We start from the raw sequence: 15,715 nt of genomic DNA, 5'->3' as shown, positions 1-15,715 counted from the left end.
CCACCCGGGTCGTTACCTGCAAACGGGCGACCTAGTGACCTACACCCGACACTGCGGGGAGAGGGGCTGGTTTGCCCTGGATGTGAAGCAGAGAGAAAGCCGCGGTGTCCAGATGCGGTCCCAGTCCCCTCCCCCACCGTACCGTCCGGATGTAGAGTTGGAAGAGGCGTATGAGGAAGGCGACCTCAAGTAAGGCAGCGGTCCTCCATTGCAACCTAGTTGTCCCCGTTGGGACCATCAGCACCATGTTACCGTTTTAAGTTTTAATGAATGAACACTAATTACCCGAATACTTCACCTGATTACCGTCCGAAAATGAAGAAAGGTGTCCCCGTAGGGACTTTATGTGTTTCCACTAACCCCCTTCCAGAGACAAGGCCGAGAACTTGCAGGCCAACCACGAACTTGTGGTCTTGTAAATAATTTGCTGGGCCGTGTTCCGTTACCGCCTCCGGAGAGGCAGATTGGAGGAAGGACCCGCAGCAGAAAAGGCTGGGGTCCGGCCACCACCAGGACTGGTGGCCATCCTCCGGGGGTCAGGGGTCCCCCTGGACGTGGGGTCCCCTGAAATGACAGCCGGGTGCGAGACACCGTACCCGTTCCCTCTTGGGTGACCTGGAACCGAGTTCCTGTTTCCGGACTGGGGAAGAGGGGTGCTGCCCGTTTCTTAGGGGCAGCACCAAGGTGTAGGTTGCTTGGGTGGGGAAGCGGAAGAACATGAACCCGTCTGTTGTTAATAAAAATGTTTTTATGCCGTAAAGTAACGTTTAAGAGAAAAGCCTCCCGTAAGGGAAGAATCAAAAGAATTCTTAATGTTAATGTTTACCTGTTTTTATGTTAAATTATATTTTTCAGAAATAAAACCGGTGATGGACGGGCAGCCCGCGGACGGTCTGCATTTCACCAAGGGGGAATGTGATGCCCTGGACTAGCCAGGTAGTCACAGACATAACATCACACACCCCCCCTCCCCTGGATAGTCTACATCAGTCAAACAAAACGCTTGTTGCCTCCCTCCAGGGTTTGATGTCCACACCAGGTGGGGCGGAGCCAGGCGGTTGGTCCCACCCACCGAGGAGTTCACAGGCCTGGAGGCGGTAAAAGCAGACAGATGAGTTTGGAGTTCAGTGGAAGTGGAGTGAGGAGTTGAGTTTGGAGTGGAGAAACTGCTAGTGTCTGGGTAGGAGCCCAGGTACTGTCAGCAAGGTCGGCAGACGGTGGTGGCCATCTGCAGGAGGTGGTGTAAGTCAGCGGAACCGTAGGACCGGGGACGGGCGGTGGCCCGCTGGTACCGAGCCGGGGAGCAGATTTGTACCAAGCACACAGGCAGGGCCATCGGACCTCGACTAGGCTAGGAGCCGCTGACAACGGTCAAATCCGAGAGTGACCGGAACACCAGGGGTTTCCTAAAACCCAAGACCCGACAGAAGGCAACAGTCCACACAGTGAGGATAAAAAGCCACCGCCATAGGCTAGAGATCCAAGGGCCAGTGCCTGTGGGCAAAACGGGCTCCTTCGGTACATACACGCCGGGGAGCGGTCTACCGTTGGGCAACCATCGGAATCAATACTTTCTACAGAGGTGCAGGGAAAGACAGCCACCATCAACCTGTCCGGGGAGAGCAGAGACACTGCAGCCGGCTGCGGGACCCGTCCATCCTGCCGTTTGGTTTACCAGAGACTCTGTGAATCTGTGTCTGAGTGAGTACAACAGTACCATCCGGCACCGCGCCGCGCTGCCTCCGCAACCCTGCACCCCAGCTACCCTGCCTCCCCGTATCACCACTGGGCCCCCGGATCACCAACCCCTACCCACGGAGGGGGAACCAACATCCTAGCTGCTCCCTGCCATCGCTCCCGGGATCCTCGTCACCAGCAGCGGTGGTGCCCACTATCACCACGACTCGTGGGTGGCGTCACGGACTATCTCCCCAAAACAAACCACCCCCTTTTCACTCGTGGGCGAGGAGCGCTGCTCAAGTCCCCGGGGCCGGCCCACCGCTTGAGCCACCAAGCAGCAGCAGCCGCGGACCAGAGCGTAGCGAGCGCGGCCCCTCCGCCCGCGACACTTGCGCCGGCTAATAATCATAATTTCTGTACACACACACACACACACACACACACGCACACGCGCACACACACACGCGCGCATACACACGCGCGCACACACACACGCGCGCACACACACGCGCGCGCACACACGCGCGCACATACACGCGCGCGCGCACACACGCACACGCACACAATGAACTATATGAGAACAAGCAGAAGATAGCCGCTTTCTTCTCCTGGTTGTGCTGAGCTGGGAGCTTCTGCTGTCTCTGTGTGATTGCTCTCAGTGCATCCACAGGGAAGAGGCAGGGAGGAGACTTTGGTCTTTGGCTGGAGAGGAGAGCTGAGTGGGTGTGTTAGATACATTAGTTACAAGTGACAAGGTTTTGGTACCTTGTTAGCCAGTTGAAAAATGATTGAATGTTCTCAGTGAGAGGAACAAAATTATAATCTTGTGACACCTTTTAATGGCTAACTAAAATAAAATAAAGTGATGTTACAAAGCAAGCTTTCGAGACATCTCAGGTCCCTTCATCAGGCATGGTATGACAAAATATCTGAAGAAACACAAATATATGCACAAACAGAGCAGAGGGATGGTATAATAAAAGACATTTAAATAAACAAACACTGAGCTTAGAAAGTGAATCCTTAATTAGCTTTGATTAGGGGTGTGAGAGTTTTATTGTCCCAATATCCATGTAGGATCAGAGGTCTGGTGAGTCTCTGTCCAAACAAAATGTATTTATAAAGTTTAGACATCATGTGCATAAACAAGCCAGCAGCAGAAAAACCTGTAGCTGATAGCAAAATAGACAAAGTAGCAGATAAGTATAGCATGAAGACAGAGGAGCCACAGAGCACAAAAAGTGACAAAGTTATTAGAAGATATAGCAGTAACATACAGTACAGACCAAAAGTTTGGACACACCTTCTCATCTCTAGAACAACTATTAGGAGGAGACTTTGTACAGCAGGCCTTCATGGTAATATAGCTGCTAGGAAACCACTGCTAAGGACAGGCAACAAGCAGGATAGACTTGTTTGGGCTAAAGAACACAAGGAATGGACATTAGACCAGTGGAGAGCTGTGCTTTGGTCTGATGAGTCCGAATTTGAGATCTTTGGATCCAACCACCATGTCTTTGTAGAAAAGGTGAACGGATGGACTCTACATGCCTGGAACCCACCGTGAAGCATGGAGGAGGAGGTGTGATGGTGTGGGGGTGCTTTGCTGGTGATACTGTTGGGGATTTATTCAAAATTGAAGGCATACTGAACCAGCATGGCTACCACAGCATCTTGCAGCGGCATTCTATTCCATCCGGTTTGCGTTTAGTTGGACCATTATTTATTTTTCAACAGGACAATGACCCCAAATACACCTCCAGGCTGTGTAAAGGCTATTTGACTAAGAAGGAGAGTGATGGGGTGCTACGCCAGATGACCTGGCCTCCACAGTCACCAGACCTGAACCCAATCGAGATGGTTTGGGGTGAGCTGGACCACAGAGTGAAGGCAAAAGGGCCAACAAGTGCTAAGCATCTCTGGGAACTCCTTCAAGACTGTTGGAAGACCATTTCCGGTGACTACCTCTTGAAGCTCATCAAGAGAATGCCAAGAGTGTACAAACCAATAATCAAAGCAAAAGGTGGCTACTTTGAAGAACCTAGAAGACATATTTTCAGTTGTTTCACACTTTTTTAAGTATTTCATTCCACTCCACATGTTTTCATTCATAGTTTTGATGTCTTCAATGTGAATCTACAATTTTTAGAGTCATGAAAATAAAGAAAACTCTTTGAATGAGAAGGTGTGTCCAAACTTTTGGTCTGTACTGTATGTTGTAGCAGAAACATAGATTGCTCTACAATCATAGTAAATCAGTAAAGCACATGCAAAAATGGTGTGGTACATCGGCAAGATTACCTGTTCCCAGTGGTGTAACTAGAGTTTGATGGGCCCTAGTGCAAAGTTTGGACCTGGGCCCCCCTCCCTCCACATACACTGACACTTGGGGTACGGGATAATGATGCTGACACTTTGGATACAGGATAATTACACTGACACTTGGCTCTTTTCCTCAGCACCCAGGTTTCCCCTGATCTGAAATCCCTCTTATCAGCACCCAGCTTTCCTATGTTCTGATATCCATCTTGTCCTCGGCACCCAGCATCCCCATGCTCTGCTATACATCTTTCCCTCAGCACCCAGCTTTCCCATATCAGAGTATGGGAAAGTGTGGTGCTGAGAGAAGATGTATAATAGAGCATGGGAAAGCTGGGTACTGAGGAAAAGAACCTTTTTCCCTCAGCACAAAACTTTCCCATCCAATGCTTGTATCTTTGTCCCCCCTTTGTATATGGTTCTTCAAATACAATAATGGCCCCCACATAGCCTTCCATATAGTATAAAGGGTCCCACATAACCCTTCATATATTATAATGCACCCCCATATTCCTCCATGTATCATAATGCATTTTCCATAGCCCTTCACGTATAAAGTAGCCCTCCAATTATTATAATGCAACTCCCGTAGTCCCCCATGTATTGTAATTGACCCCATAGTTCTCCATGTTATAATGCACCCCATAGTACTCCATTTATTATACTGCACCACATAGTCCTCCATATATTATAATGCACCCCCCAAGTCCTCCATGTTTTATAACGCATCCCCATAGTCCATGTATAAGGTAGCCTTCATAGTCCTCCATATATTATAATGCAGCCCCCATAGTCCTATATGTTTTATAATGCAGCCCCATAAACCTTCATATTGTAATATGCAGCCCCATACTCCTCCATGTATAATGCCCCCTATAGTCCATGTATAAGGTGTCCTTCATATTGTATTATGCAGCCCCACAGACCTCCACGTATAATAGACCCCTGTAGTCCATGTATAATGCACCCTTATAGTCATATACAAGGTGTTCTTCATATTGCATTATGCAGCCCCATAGTCCTCCATGTATAATGCACCCCTATAGTCATATATAAGGTGTCCTTCATGTTGCATTATGCAGCCCTATACTCCTCCATGTATAATGCACCCCTTTAGTCCATGTATAAGGTGTCCTTTACATTGCATTATGCAGCCCCATAGTCCTCCATGTATAATGTTCAAAAGGATAATGCACTTCTACCGAATTTCTAATTACCAGGGTGCTCAGGTAGGTTGACAGACCATATACAGTAGTAATATATACAAGACAATCCTGAATTCAGTAAAATGATGATTTTTTATTATTTCATACTCAGTATAGTCAAGTCAGACGTTGCGGCCCAAACATGGCCTTCATCAGTAACTAGCACCTGAGATGAAGGCAGTATTTGGAATGCTAGCAGATATGTGACTGGGATCTGCAGCCTGTTATTTCTGCCATGGGCAGTTGTAGTAATGCTATTAAGAGAGTCTCTGTGGTTTGCAGTCTGTCATTAACAGTATCCACTGCTGTGTGGAGGGATCCCTCCCCACAGCAGTGGATACTGCTAATGACAGGCTGCAAACCACAGAGACTCTCTGAGACCCGCAACACATATCCGTTTTTTTTGTACGTGTGCAGTACGTATTTGCACGTACCGGAGACACGTACACATGGAGACCCATGTTATTCAATGGTAGATGGTACACACACGTAAAATCACACGGAACGTGTGTCCGTATGATAAGTACGTGTGTGCGCTTTTCTGCACAGACGACATGTCCATTTTTGGCCGGCAGCACGCAGGCACGGACCCGCTAAAGTCTATGGGTCCGTGCCTGCACGGACCGCACACGGAGTATGTCCGTGTTCAGCACGTTTCGTGCGTTTGCGTTTTTACACTAGCGATCTTATTTTTATTTTTTTTAAATTAAATTCAGTATACTTACCTTTTTTTCTGCTGTTCTCAGTCATACTTACATTGGCGCTCGTTTTTTTTCTTCCCCCGGCTCAAACCACTCCCCGATCACCAGCGCGGCGAGGAACAGCTGTGCAGAGAATACGCGGCAACAATTACTTTGAATATGCCGGCCGCTCATTAACCCCTTCACGACCTTGGATGGATCTATCCGTCCCGGATCGTGTCCCGTTAAGCCCCGCCCCCTGCCGCGGGCAGGCGGCGTGGATCGGCACACATATCAGCTGTTTTCAACAGCTGACATGTGTGCCTGCTAGCTGCGGGTGGAATCGCTTCCACCCGCGGCCATTAACCCCTTAAATCTTGCTGCCAAAGTCTGGCAGCAAGATCTAAATGCGCGCGGCCATGTTTTTTACTTCCCACCGCCCCCACCGGAAGTCACGTGTGTTATCACGTGACTATCGGTGGTTGCCATCGTAGCACAGGGTCATGTGATGACGCCTGCAGCTACAAAGTTTCACTTTCGTTTTCCCTCGGCCGAGAGCAGAGGGAAAAACAAAGTGACTGAATCTGCTGTTTACAGCTGTATTGCTGTGATCAGCAGATAGATAATAGCGATCGGATTGCTGATCGCTATAGCCCCCTAGGGGGACGAGTAAAATAAAAAAAAAAAGTAAAAAAAAAAGTTTTAAAAAATAAAAAAAAAAACAAAAAACCTAAAAGTTCAAATCACCCCCCTTTCCCTCCATTGAAAATTAAAGGGTTAAAAAATAAATAAATATACACATATTTGGTATCGCCGCGTTCAGAAATGCCCGATCTATCAAAATATAAAATCAATTAATCTGATTGGTAAACGGCGTAGTGGCAAAAAAATTCCAAACGCCAAACTTACGTTTTTTGGTCGCCGCAAGTTTTACGCAAAATGCAATAACAGGCGATCAAAACGTAGCATCTGCGCAAAAATGGTACCATTATAAACGTCAGCTCGAGACACAAAAAATAAGCCATCACTGTGCCATAGATCCCAAAAAATAAGAACGCTACGTGTTTCGGAAAATGGCGCAAAACGTGCGCCACTTTTATTGGACAAACTTGTGAATTTTTTTAACCCCTTAGATACATGTAAACCTATACATGTTTGGTGTCTACAAACTCGCACCGACCTGAGGCATCACATAGATACATCAGTTTTATCATATAGTGAACACGGTGAATAAAACATCCCAAAAACTATTGTGCGATCACACTTTTTTTGCAGTTTTTCCACACTTGGAATTTTTTTGCTGTTTTCCAGTACAATATATGGTAAAACCTATGGTTTCATTTAAAAGTACAACTCGTCCCGCAAAAAACAAGCCCTCATATGGCAAGATTGACGGAATAATAAAAAAGTTACGGCTCTCGGAAGAAAAGGAGCAAAAAACAAAAACGCAAAAACGGAAAGTGCCCGGGGGCTGAAGGGGTTAATCAATCTCGTATTCCCTGCTTTCCACACCCACAGATGCCTGTGATTGGTTGCAGTCAGACACGCCCCCCACGCTGAGTGACAGCTGTCTCACTGCACCCAATCACAGCAGCTGGTGGGCGTGTCTATACTGTACAGTAAAATAAATAAATAAATAATTAATTAATAAAAATGGCGTGCGGTCCCCCCCAATTTTAATACCAGCCAGCTAAAGCCATACGGCTGAAGGCTGGTATTCTCAGGATGGGGAGCCCCACGTTATGGGGAGCCCCCCAGCCTAACAATATCAGTCAGCAGCCGCCCAGAATTGCCGCATACATTATATGCGACAGTTCTGGGACTCTACCCGGCTCTTCCCGATTTGCCCTGGTGCATTGGCATTCGGGGTAATAACGAGTTTTTGGCAGCCCATAGCTGCCAATAAGTCCTAGATTAATCATGTCAGGCGTCTCCCCGAGATACCTTCCATGATTAATCTGTAAATTACAGTAAATAAACACACACACCCGAGCAATCCTTTATTAGAAAAAAAAACACTAACAAATTGCCTTGTTCACCAATTTTATAAGCCCGAAAAAGCCCTCCATGTCCGGCGTAATCCAGGATGGTCCAGCGTCGCTTCCAGCTCTGCTGCATGAAGGTGACCGGAGCTGCAGAAGACACCGCCGCTCCTGTCAGCTCCACGCAGCTAATACTGCCTTCATCTCAGGTGCTAGTTACTGATGAAGGCCATGTTTGGGCCGTAACGTCTGACTTGACTATGCTGAGTATGAAATAAAAAAAAATCATCATTTTACTAAATTCAGGAGTGCCTTGTATATATTACTACTCCATGTATAATGCACCCCTATAGTCATGTATAAGGTGTCCTTCATATTGCATTATGCAGCCCCGTAGACCTTCATGTATAATGCACCCCTAAAGTCCATGTATAAGAGGTCCTTCATGTTGCATAATGCAGCCCCATAGACCTCCATGTATAATGCAGCCCCACAGGCTTCTGGCCACCGTGTACACACTCATTAAAAAAAGAAACAACAAGTACTCATCTCTCCTCGGTCCCCCACTGCTCCGGTCAGAGTGTTAGGGTGAACTCTTAACCAGGGTTCACGAGTTGCTTGCTCCTGATTCTAAGTGGTATGGATCAAGTGCATGCTTAAGAAAAAGCAACACCGGACAAAGGGTCAGATGTGAACTCTCTTCTTGATCAGAGCACAATGATGCAGAGAGATCTTTATTCCTGCAGGAACATGCACTTATAGAAACTAGGAAAAGGGGCATGGATGGCTCTACAGTAAAGTGAAAAAGAATAAAAAAATGCCCATATTTGGTATCGCCAGAAATGCCAGATCTATTAAAATATAAAATCAACTAATCTGATCAGTACATGGTGTAGCAACAAAAACATTTCAAACGACAAAATGTTTTTGATCGCCGCAACATTGCATTAAAATGCAATAACAGGTGACCAAACCGTCACATCTACTCAAAAATTGAATACTTAAAAATGTTAGTTCAAGACACAAAAAGTAAGCCATCACTGAGCCCCACATCCCGAAAAATGAGAACACTATGGATCTCGGAAAATGGGGACAAAAGTGCTATTCTATTTTGGACAAATGTCTGAGGTTTTTATACCCCTTAGATAAAAGTAAACCTATACATGTTTGGTATCTACAATCTCGTACCGACGTGAGGCATACTAATATGTCAGATTTACCTTATATTGAAAGTGGTAAATAGAAGACCACAAAAACAATCGTGCAATTGCACCTTTTTTGCAATTTCACCGCACTTGGAATTTTTTCCCCGCTTTCCACTACACTATATGGTAAAATAGTTTAACTCAAAAGTGCAACTTGGCCCGCAAAAAACAAGCCCTCATATGACTATATTGACAGAAAAGTAAAAAAGCTATGGCTCATGTTAAAAGGGGAGGAAAAAATGAAAAATGACAAATCACAGGGGAGTGAAGGGGTTAAATAGATAGGCATTTAGGATGAAAATTAATTTGTATATCAGACTCCCCGTTTAATGCTGGAGATAGCAGGGGTTCTGAGGTTTGAAAAGGCTGCTCACACTGCTATCTACTGTTGGGTTTTTTTTTACCTAATACTGGCTATACCAGGAGTGCTAAAGTAACATGAGACTGCTCACACTGTTTCCCACCCTGTCTATTTGATTTAATACTGGAGATTACACTCACACTACTGTCCACCCTGTCTCTCTGATCTAGTATTGGAGATACTAGGGGTGCTGAGGATGCTAACATTATTGTCCACAATTTCAATCTGTCCTAGTACTGAGGCTACCAGGGCTGCTGTAGTAAGAAGAGGCTATTCACCCTGTGTTTCTGATTTAATATTGGAGACACAGAGGTGTTGAGGTAAGAAGAGGTAGCTCACACTGCTGTCCACCATTTTTTCTAATCTAGTACTGGAGATATCAAGGATGCAGAGGTAAGCAGAGGCTGCTCACCCTGTTGTACACCTTCCTTTCCTGATCTAATACTGGAGATATACAGAGTGCTGAGATAAGAAGAAGCATCTACGGGCTGTCCACCTTGTTTTTCTGATCTAAGACTGGAGAAATCGGGAGTTCTAAATTAAGAATAGGCTGCTTACATTGCTATACACCCTGTCTTTCTGATCTGTTAGTTGAGATACTAAAGGTCCTTAGTTAAGAAGAGACCCTTCACACTGCTGTTCACCATGTCTAATACTGGAGATACTGGGAGTCATCAGGTAAGAAGAGGCTGCTCATACTGCTGTCCACCCAGTCTTTCTCATCTAATACTAGAGATACCAGAAGTGCTGAGGTAAGAAGAGGCTGGTCACATTGCTGTCCACCCTGTCTTTCTGATCTAATACTGGATAAACCAGGAATCATGGAATCATAGAATGGTAGAGTTGGAAGGGACCTCAAGGGCCATCAAGTCCAACTCCCTGCGAGTGCAGGTTTTCCTAAATCATCTCAGCTATATTTTTATCCAGTCTTCATTTGAATATTTCCATTGATGGTGAGCTCACTACTTCTAAGGTAGCCTGTTCCACTCTCTGGCTGCCCTCTGTTAGAAATTTTTTCCTAAAGTCTTATCCTCTTTCCTTTTAGTTTCATACAATTGCTTGTTGTACTTCCTTGTGCTAATGAGAAAAGGGAAGTTCCCCCTACACTGTGACTACCTTTCAGATATTTCTAGACTGATTTTGTCTCCTCTCAGCCTTTGCTTTTGGAAACTAAACATTCCTACTACTTTTAGCTGGTCTTCCTATGACATGGTTTGCAAACCTTCTAACATCTTGGTTGCTCTTCTATGTACTTTCTCCAATATATCGATGTCTTTCTTGTATCCCAGTTGGGGTCTGACCAGGGCAGGATATAGGGGAATAATTACCTCTATTGATCTATATTCAGTGCTTGTCTTGATATATCACAGAATTTTGTTAGCCTTTTTAGCTGCAGCACCACACTGTTGGCGGCGTATGTTGAATCTGTGATCTACTATTATGCCCAAGTCCTTTTCTCCTATGGTATCACCTAGTTCTTTTCCTCCAATAACATACATGCTTTTTACATTTCTTTTACACAGATGTAGGATTTTGCATTTGTCCCTGTTAGGCCTCTGCCCCACTTACGTGTCAAAACGTAACGTTTTTGTCACGTACGAGTTAAAGGGGTGGATTGTTCCCCGTGTGCTGTTTTTGTGGCACGTAATAACACACAGAGAACGGAAAGCCCCGCCTTACCTGCTTCTTCTGGTGCTGTCAGAGTCCGCCCCAGGCCACGCCCCACTGACGCTGCTTCCGGCCCCCAGTGAAGGAGAAACGCTGTTCAAATTCACTGGGGGACAGATGCAGGGGACAGCCACGGCAGAGACTGCAGGGCTCGTGGAGGTGAGTGTGTGTTTTTTTATTTTTTACCTGACACGTGTGTTTCTCCGGCGAGTGTCACACGGGCCCGCATCCACACTACATCCGTGTGGTACGTGTGTGGCCCGTGTGACACCCGTGCTGTCGGAGCAACACGGACATGTCAGCGTTTTTAACACACGGAGACACGTAAGTACGGAACGGACACACGTTCCGTTCCAAATACTTATGTGTCTCCTAACCATGGGGATTAACTAGGTCCCCGTGTGTACGTGTCTCCGGTCCGTGTAAAAAATAGCAAGGACGGATGTGTGACGGAGGCCTTAAACACCATTCTGCTAGTCTCATTGTTCAATTGTGTCTAGATCCTTTTGAAAAAGCTCTCACCTCTATAGTTGGCTATTCCTCCTATAGTCGTACAATCTGCAAATTTTATGAATACCCCAATAAGTCTGATTTCTAGATCATTTATAAAGATATTAAACAGTACTGGGCATGGGACAGAGCCTTGTGGCACCCCGCTTTTGACTTTCCTCCAGTTTGATGTGCAGCCATTTACTTGTTCTACCCGATCACTAAGCCAGTTTTGAATCCATTTGATTTTTTTGTCGATTCCGTACTTCATCATTTTTTCAATGAGGATGTTATGTGATACTTACTGAAGTCAAGGTATACAATATTCACGGCATTCCCCTGGTCTAACCATTTAGTGACTTTGTTGTAGAAGGAAATCAGGTTGGTCTGACAAGATTTATTGTTCATACAGCCATGCTGGCTAATTAATGCCTTCATATCCAGGTACCTAAGTAAATGATCCTTGACAATTTGCTCAAAGATTTTTCCTGCTATGGAGGTCAGGCTTACTGTACTGAAATTTCCTGGATCCTCCTTTTTGTAGATAGGGACCACATTTGCCTTTTTTCCAATCTAGAGGGACCACTGCTGTTTCCCATGACTTATTAAAGATTATGTCAAGTGGTACTATTATTTCCTCTGCTATTTCTTTCAAACCTCTAGAGAGTAAATCATCTGGTCCTGGGGACTTGGTTTCCTTTAACTTGGCTAAGTGTTCTCCTATCAAGCTTTGCTTATTGTCAACTTGGACTCCTCCTGACCGTCATTTTTACCATGATTTTTGTGGATGCTTAGATTAGTTTTTTAGGAGAAGACAGCTCCACCTTGTTGACAGTTTCACTTTTTTTCAGTTTACAGAACTGCAGTGGTCTCCTTCACTTTTCTTTTGCTTTTAACATACCGCCAAAACCTTTTATCTTACTCTTGGCCTCTTTTACAAGCCTCAATTCGTATTCGGCCTTAGCTCCTTTGATGCTTGTCTTGCAGAGTCTGCAAACTGCCATGTATTTTTCTCTAGATATAATCCCCATCTTCCACTTTTTGTATGCTTCCTTTTGCTTTTCTAGCAGGTGATATCATTTTTTGGTCATCCATTCTGGGATTTTTTTAGGTCTTTTCCATTTTTCTTCCTTTTAGGTATTGCTAGTTCTTGAACAGTAAAGATTACCTTACGGAAGATTTCAAATCCTTCATGTGCAGTTTTGTGCTTAAGAATTATGCGCCATGGAATTCTACCAACCAAATGGAGGAGCTGTTAAAGTACCTGGCGTAGGTCGCTGTGCAGCACCGGCGGGAGCAGAAGCAGGGGACTGACCGCCCGAGGTGCCAGGAGGAACGGCGACAGCAGCGGGAGCTGCGGCAGCAACAGTGGGAGCTGTTAGAACATCTTGATGAGGTGACAATGGACCAGTTTCTGCAGTCCCTTGTAGGTCCAGTGCAGACACGGGGTGCCCAGGGAGATGCCCGGTGCACAGAGTTTCTGTGCTCACTGGTGCCGGAGAATTCCCTAGGTAAGCCATGGAATGTAGCCCCTCTATACTGGGGTGCCAACAAGAGTTGGTTGCCCAACAAAAGATGGTTGCCCAAATGGGGTGGTGGCCCAAAAGGTGGTGAATACCCAAAGGGTGGCGTAGCATCCTAAATCCAAGGGGGGGTTGGCGCCAATGGACTCCCTTATGGTCATGACCCATGATCTGTGGAAAATGTCAGGGTTCAAGAAATTTAGCGACTGATGTTTCCTGATTATTGAACGGATGAACTGTAGCCAGGGACAAAGGGATTCGTGCTGCGCATGTCCAGCCTGCAGTATAGACTACCATTCCAACGAGGGACCACAAGTGTGTTCCGTGGAGGTGAATGAAGAATGCGTGACTGGACTGTTAGACTTGGGGAGATCAGTGACCCTCGTGAGGACTATGCCCAATGTTTACCTGATTCCCGAAAGGAAGATGGAAGTCACCTGCAGTCAGGGGGACATTAAAGAATATGCTGTGTCCTGATTGGTCATTGAGTCAGCCAAGGGTATAGAGTTCCATTATGTGCGTGTAGTGCCGGACTTACTCCATCCAAATATAATAGCCCTATATTTTGGTTATTTTGGGACTTGGGGGAAGTGTCTGGTTTCTAAAATAAGAGTTAAAACGACCCTAAGGAAGTCCTACCACAGACGGAGGCAGAAGAGGTTCCTGCTGGTGTGCTGGTGTATAATAGGTAGAAGCTAATGCCTCCTAAGGTTGAAAGTCCTGAGTTAGGGGTGACCAGAGGAAATTATGGGTCTGCCCAACTTAGGGACCTTACTCTAACAGGAATAAACAGTAATGTGAACATTGAAAATTGGGTAGCTCCTGAAAGCTGGTCCGACACCTGGTTAAATGGGAACATGTTGGTCGAGGATACCAGGGGAGTAACAATGACTCCAATATAGACTGTGACTCTTATAAAAGGAAAATGAGTGCAGTGAAGGAGGGCCGAATAAAATGGGTAATCCTCCTCCTGACGCCGGAGACTCAACAGGTGCCGAGAGGTGGAACAAGCTGCACCAAGTGTGCAGAGAAGGTTGAGTACCTTGCTGAGGAAGGCACATTGCCAGATGAATAAAAGTGGAAACCGCACCAAAACTCTTGAAGGAAAAAGAGAACCACTTTGAGGGGTATGGCACCCTGGCAGAAAAGGAAAATAGTGAAGACTCCAAAGAACTTGAGGTTGAGGAGTTGGAGTGCAAGAAAAACTATGAAATTCAAGAGAACCCAGATGAAATGGAAGGTGATGCTGCTGAGATCCAAGAGAAGGCAGAAGGTGATGCTGCAGAGATCCAAGCAAAATATGAAGGGGACACTGCAAAGACCCAAGAGTAAGTTGAAGGTAATGCGGTGGAGTCCCAAGAGAAAGCTGAAGCTGCAGAAGTGGGAAATCCACTGAAGAAGTGAAGTTTAAACCAGAGGTCTCATCAGGAGTTGAACTTATTGATAAGGATAAAACTGAAGACATAGAGATTGACTCTGCCCAGGAACCGGAAAAAACAGAGGTAAAAAGTGACGATAAAACCAAGGACTCTGAATCTGCGGCTAAACCTGAGGAGACTGCAACTCAAGACATAGAGCTTTTGATAAAAACAGAAGAGAAAGATGGGTTTAAGAGTCAAAGAACAGTCCGCTGGCCATGAAGGTAAAGAAGCTGTCCGGTCCTTAAGTGCATAGTGGATATGCCCAAAGACTTGAGAGAAGCCTGTGTCAGTGAGACGCTGCATGACAAATTTAAGAAAGCTGTAGGAACGTGCAAAGAATATTTTTTTCCAAGTGGCTACTCGACTGGTTGTATTGTCTGCAATCCTATCCTAAGTGACATGCATCCTACTATGTGTTTGTATGAAGCGGATGATCATGTTAAGGAATGAAAAAGTTGCCGCACAAAGCAGATGACTTTAGTGTTTCAGGAAGTGACGGTAGTGAGTAGAGATTTAATAGGGCTCTCCATTCCTACACTCAGCAGTAACATTCAGGAAGCCAGAAAAATCTCTGGTATCACAGCAATAAAATTCGAACAAGATAAGGTAACATATCTAATTTATGGAAAGACTGGGGAAGCAGTGAAGAGAGTTCGGAATTTGTTGGAGTTCATGGAAGAGTGCATACAGGTGCCCAGAAATTGTGTGAACAAAGATACTGGAATAAATAGACAGATCATCCAGGAAATTGTGGATACATCCTGAGTAGTTAGTGTGAAAGTAGATGGTCATTATGAAGCCAAGTACCTGTGAAGTTGGTAGGGTTCCATTTGTCTTTGCAGGAATGAAGGATAGTATTGAAAATGTACGGGTTTTACTAGAATATTGCCTTGCATACCTAGAAGAAGTGAAGTGGTTAAATCTGGAAGTATGGAAGATGAAGAAACAACTGTCAACTTAGTATGAGTTGGTGACCTCTTTTGGGCTGGGGCCCAGAGAAGGCAAAGTGTGGTTCACCTGATAAACATGTTGCCTCATACGTCAGGAAAAGCAGGTCCTACAATGAAAAGAGCCGAGGTCATAGAGGACCCAATTATACTTCGGGCTATAGTATAGACTCTGAAGTGGCCAAGCCCTCTGAAACGGAATCCGAAAGAAAAAATGGATTGAGTGACTGGTCTC

This window comes from Anomaloglossus baeobatrachus, chromosome 3, assembly GCF_048569485.1.
Source record: "Anomaloglossus baeobatrachus isolate aAnoBae1 chromosome 3, aAnoBae1.hap1, whole genome shotgun sequence".
NCBI lineage: Eukaryota > Metazoa > Chordata > Amphibia > Anura > Aromobatidae > Anomaloglossus > Anomaloglossus baeobatrachus.
This window is presented reverse-complemented; position numbering follows the sequence as displayed.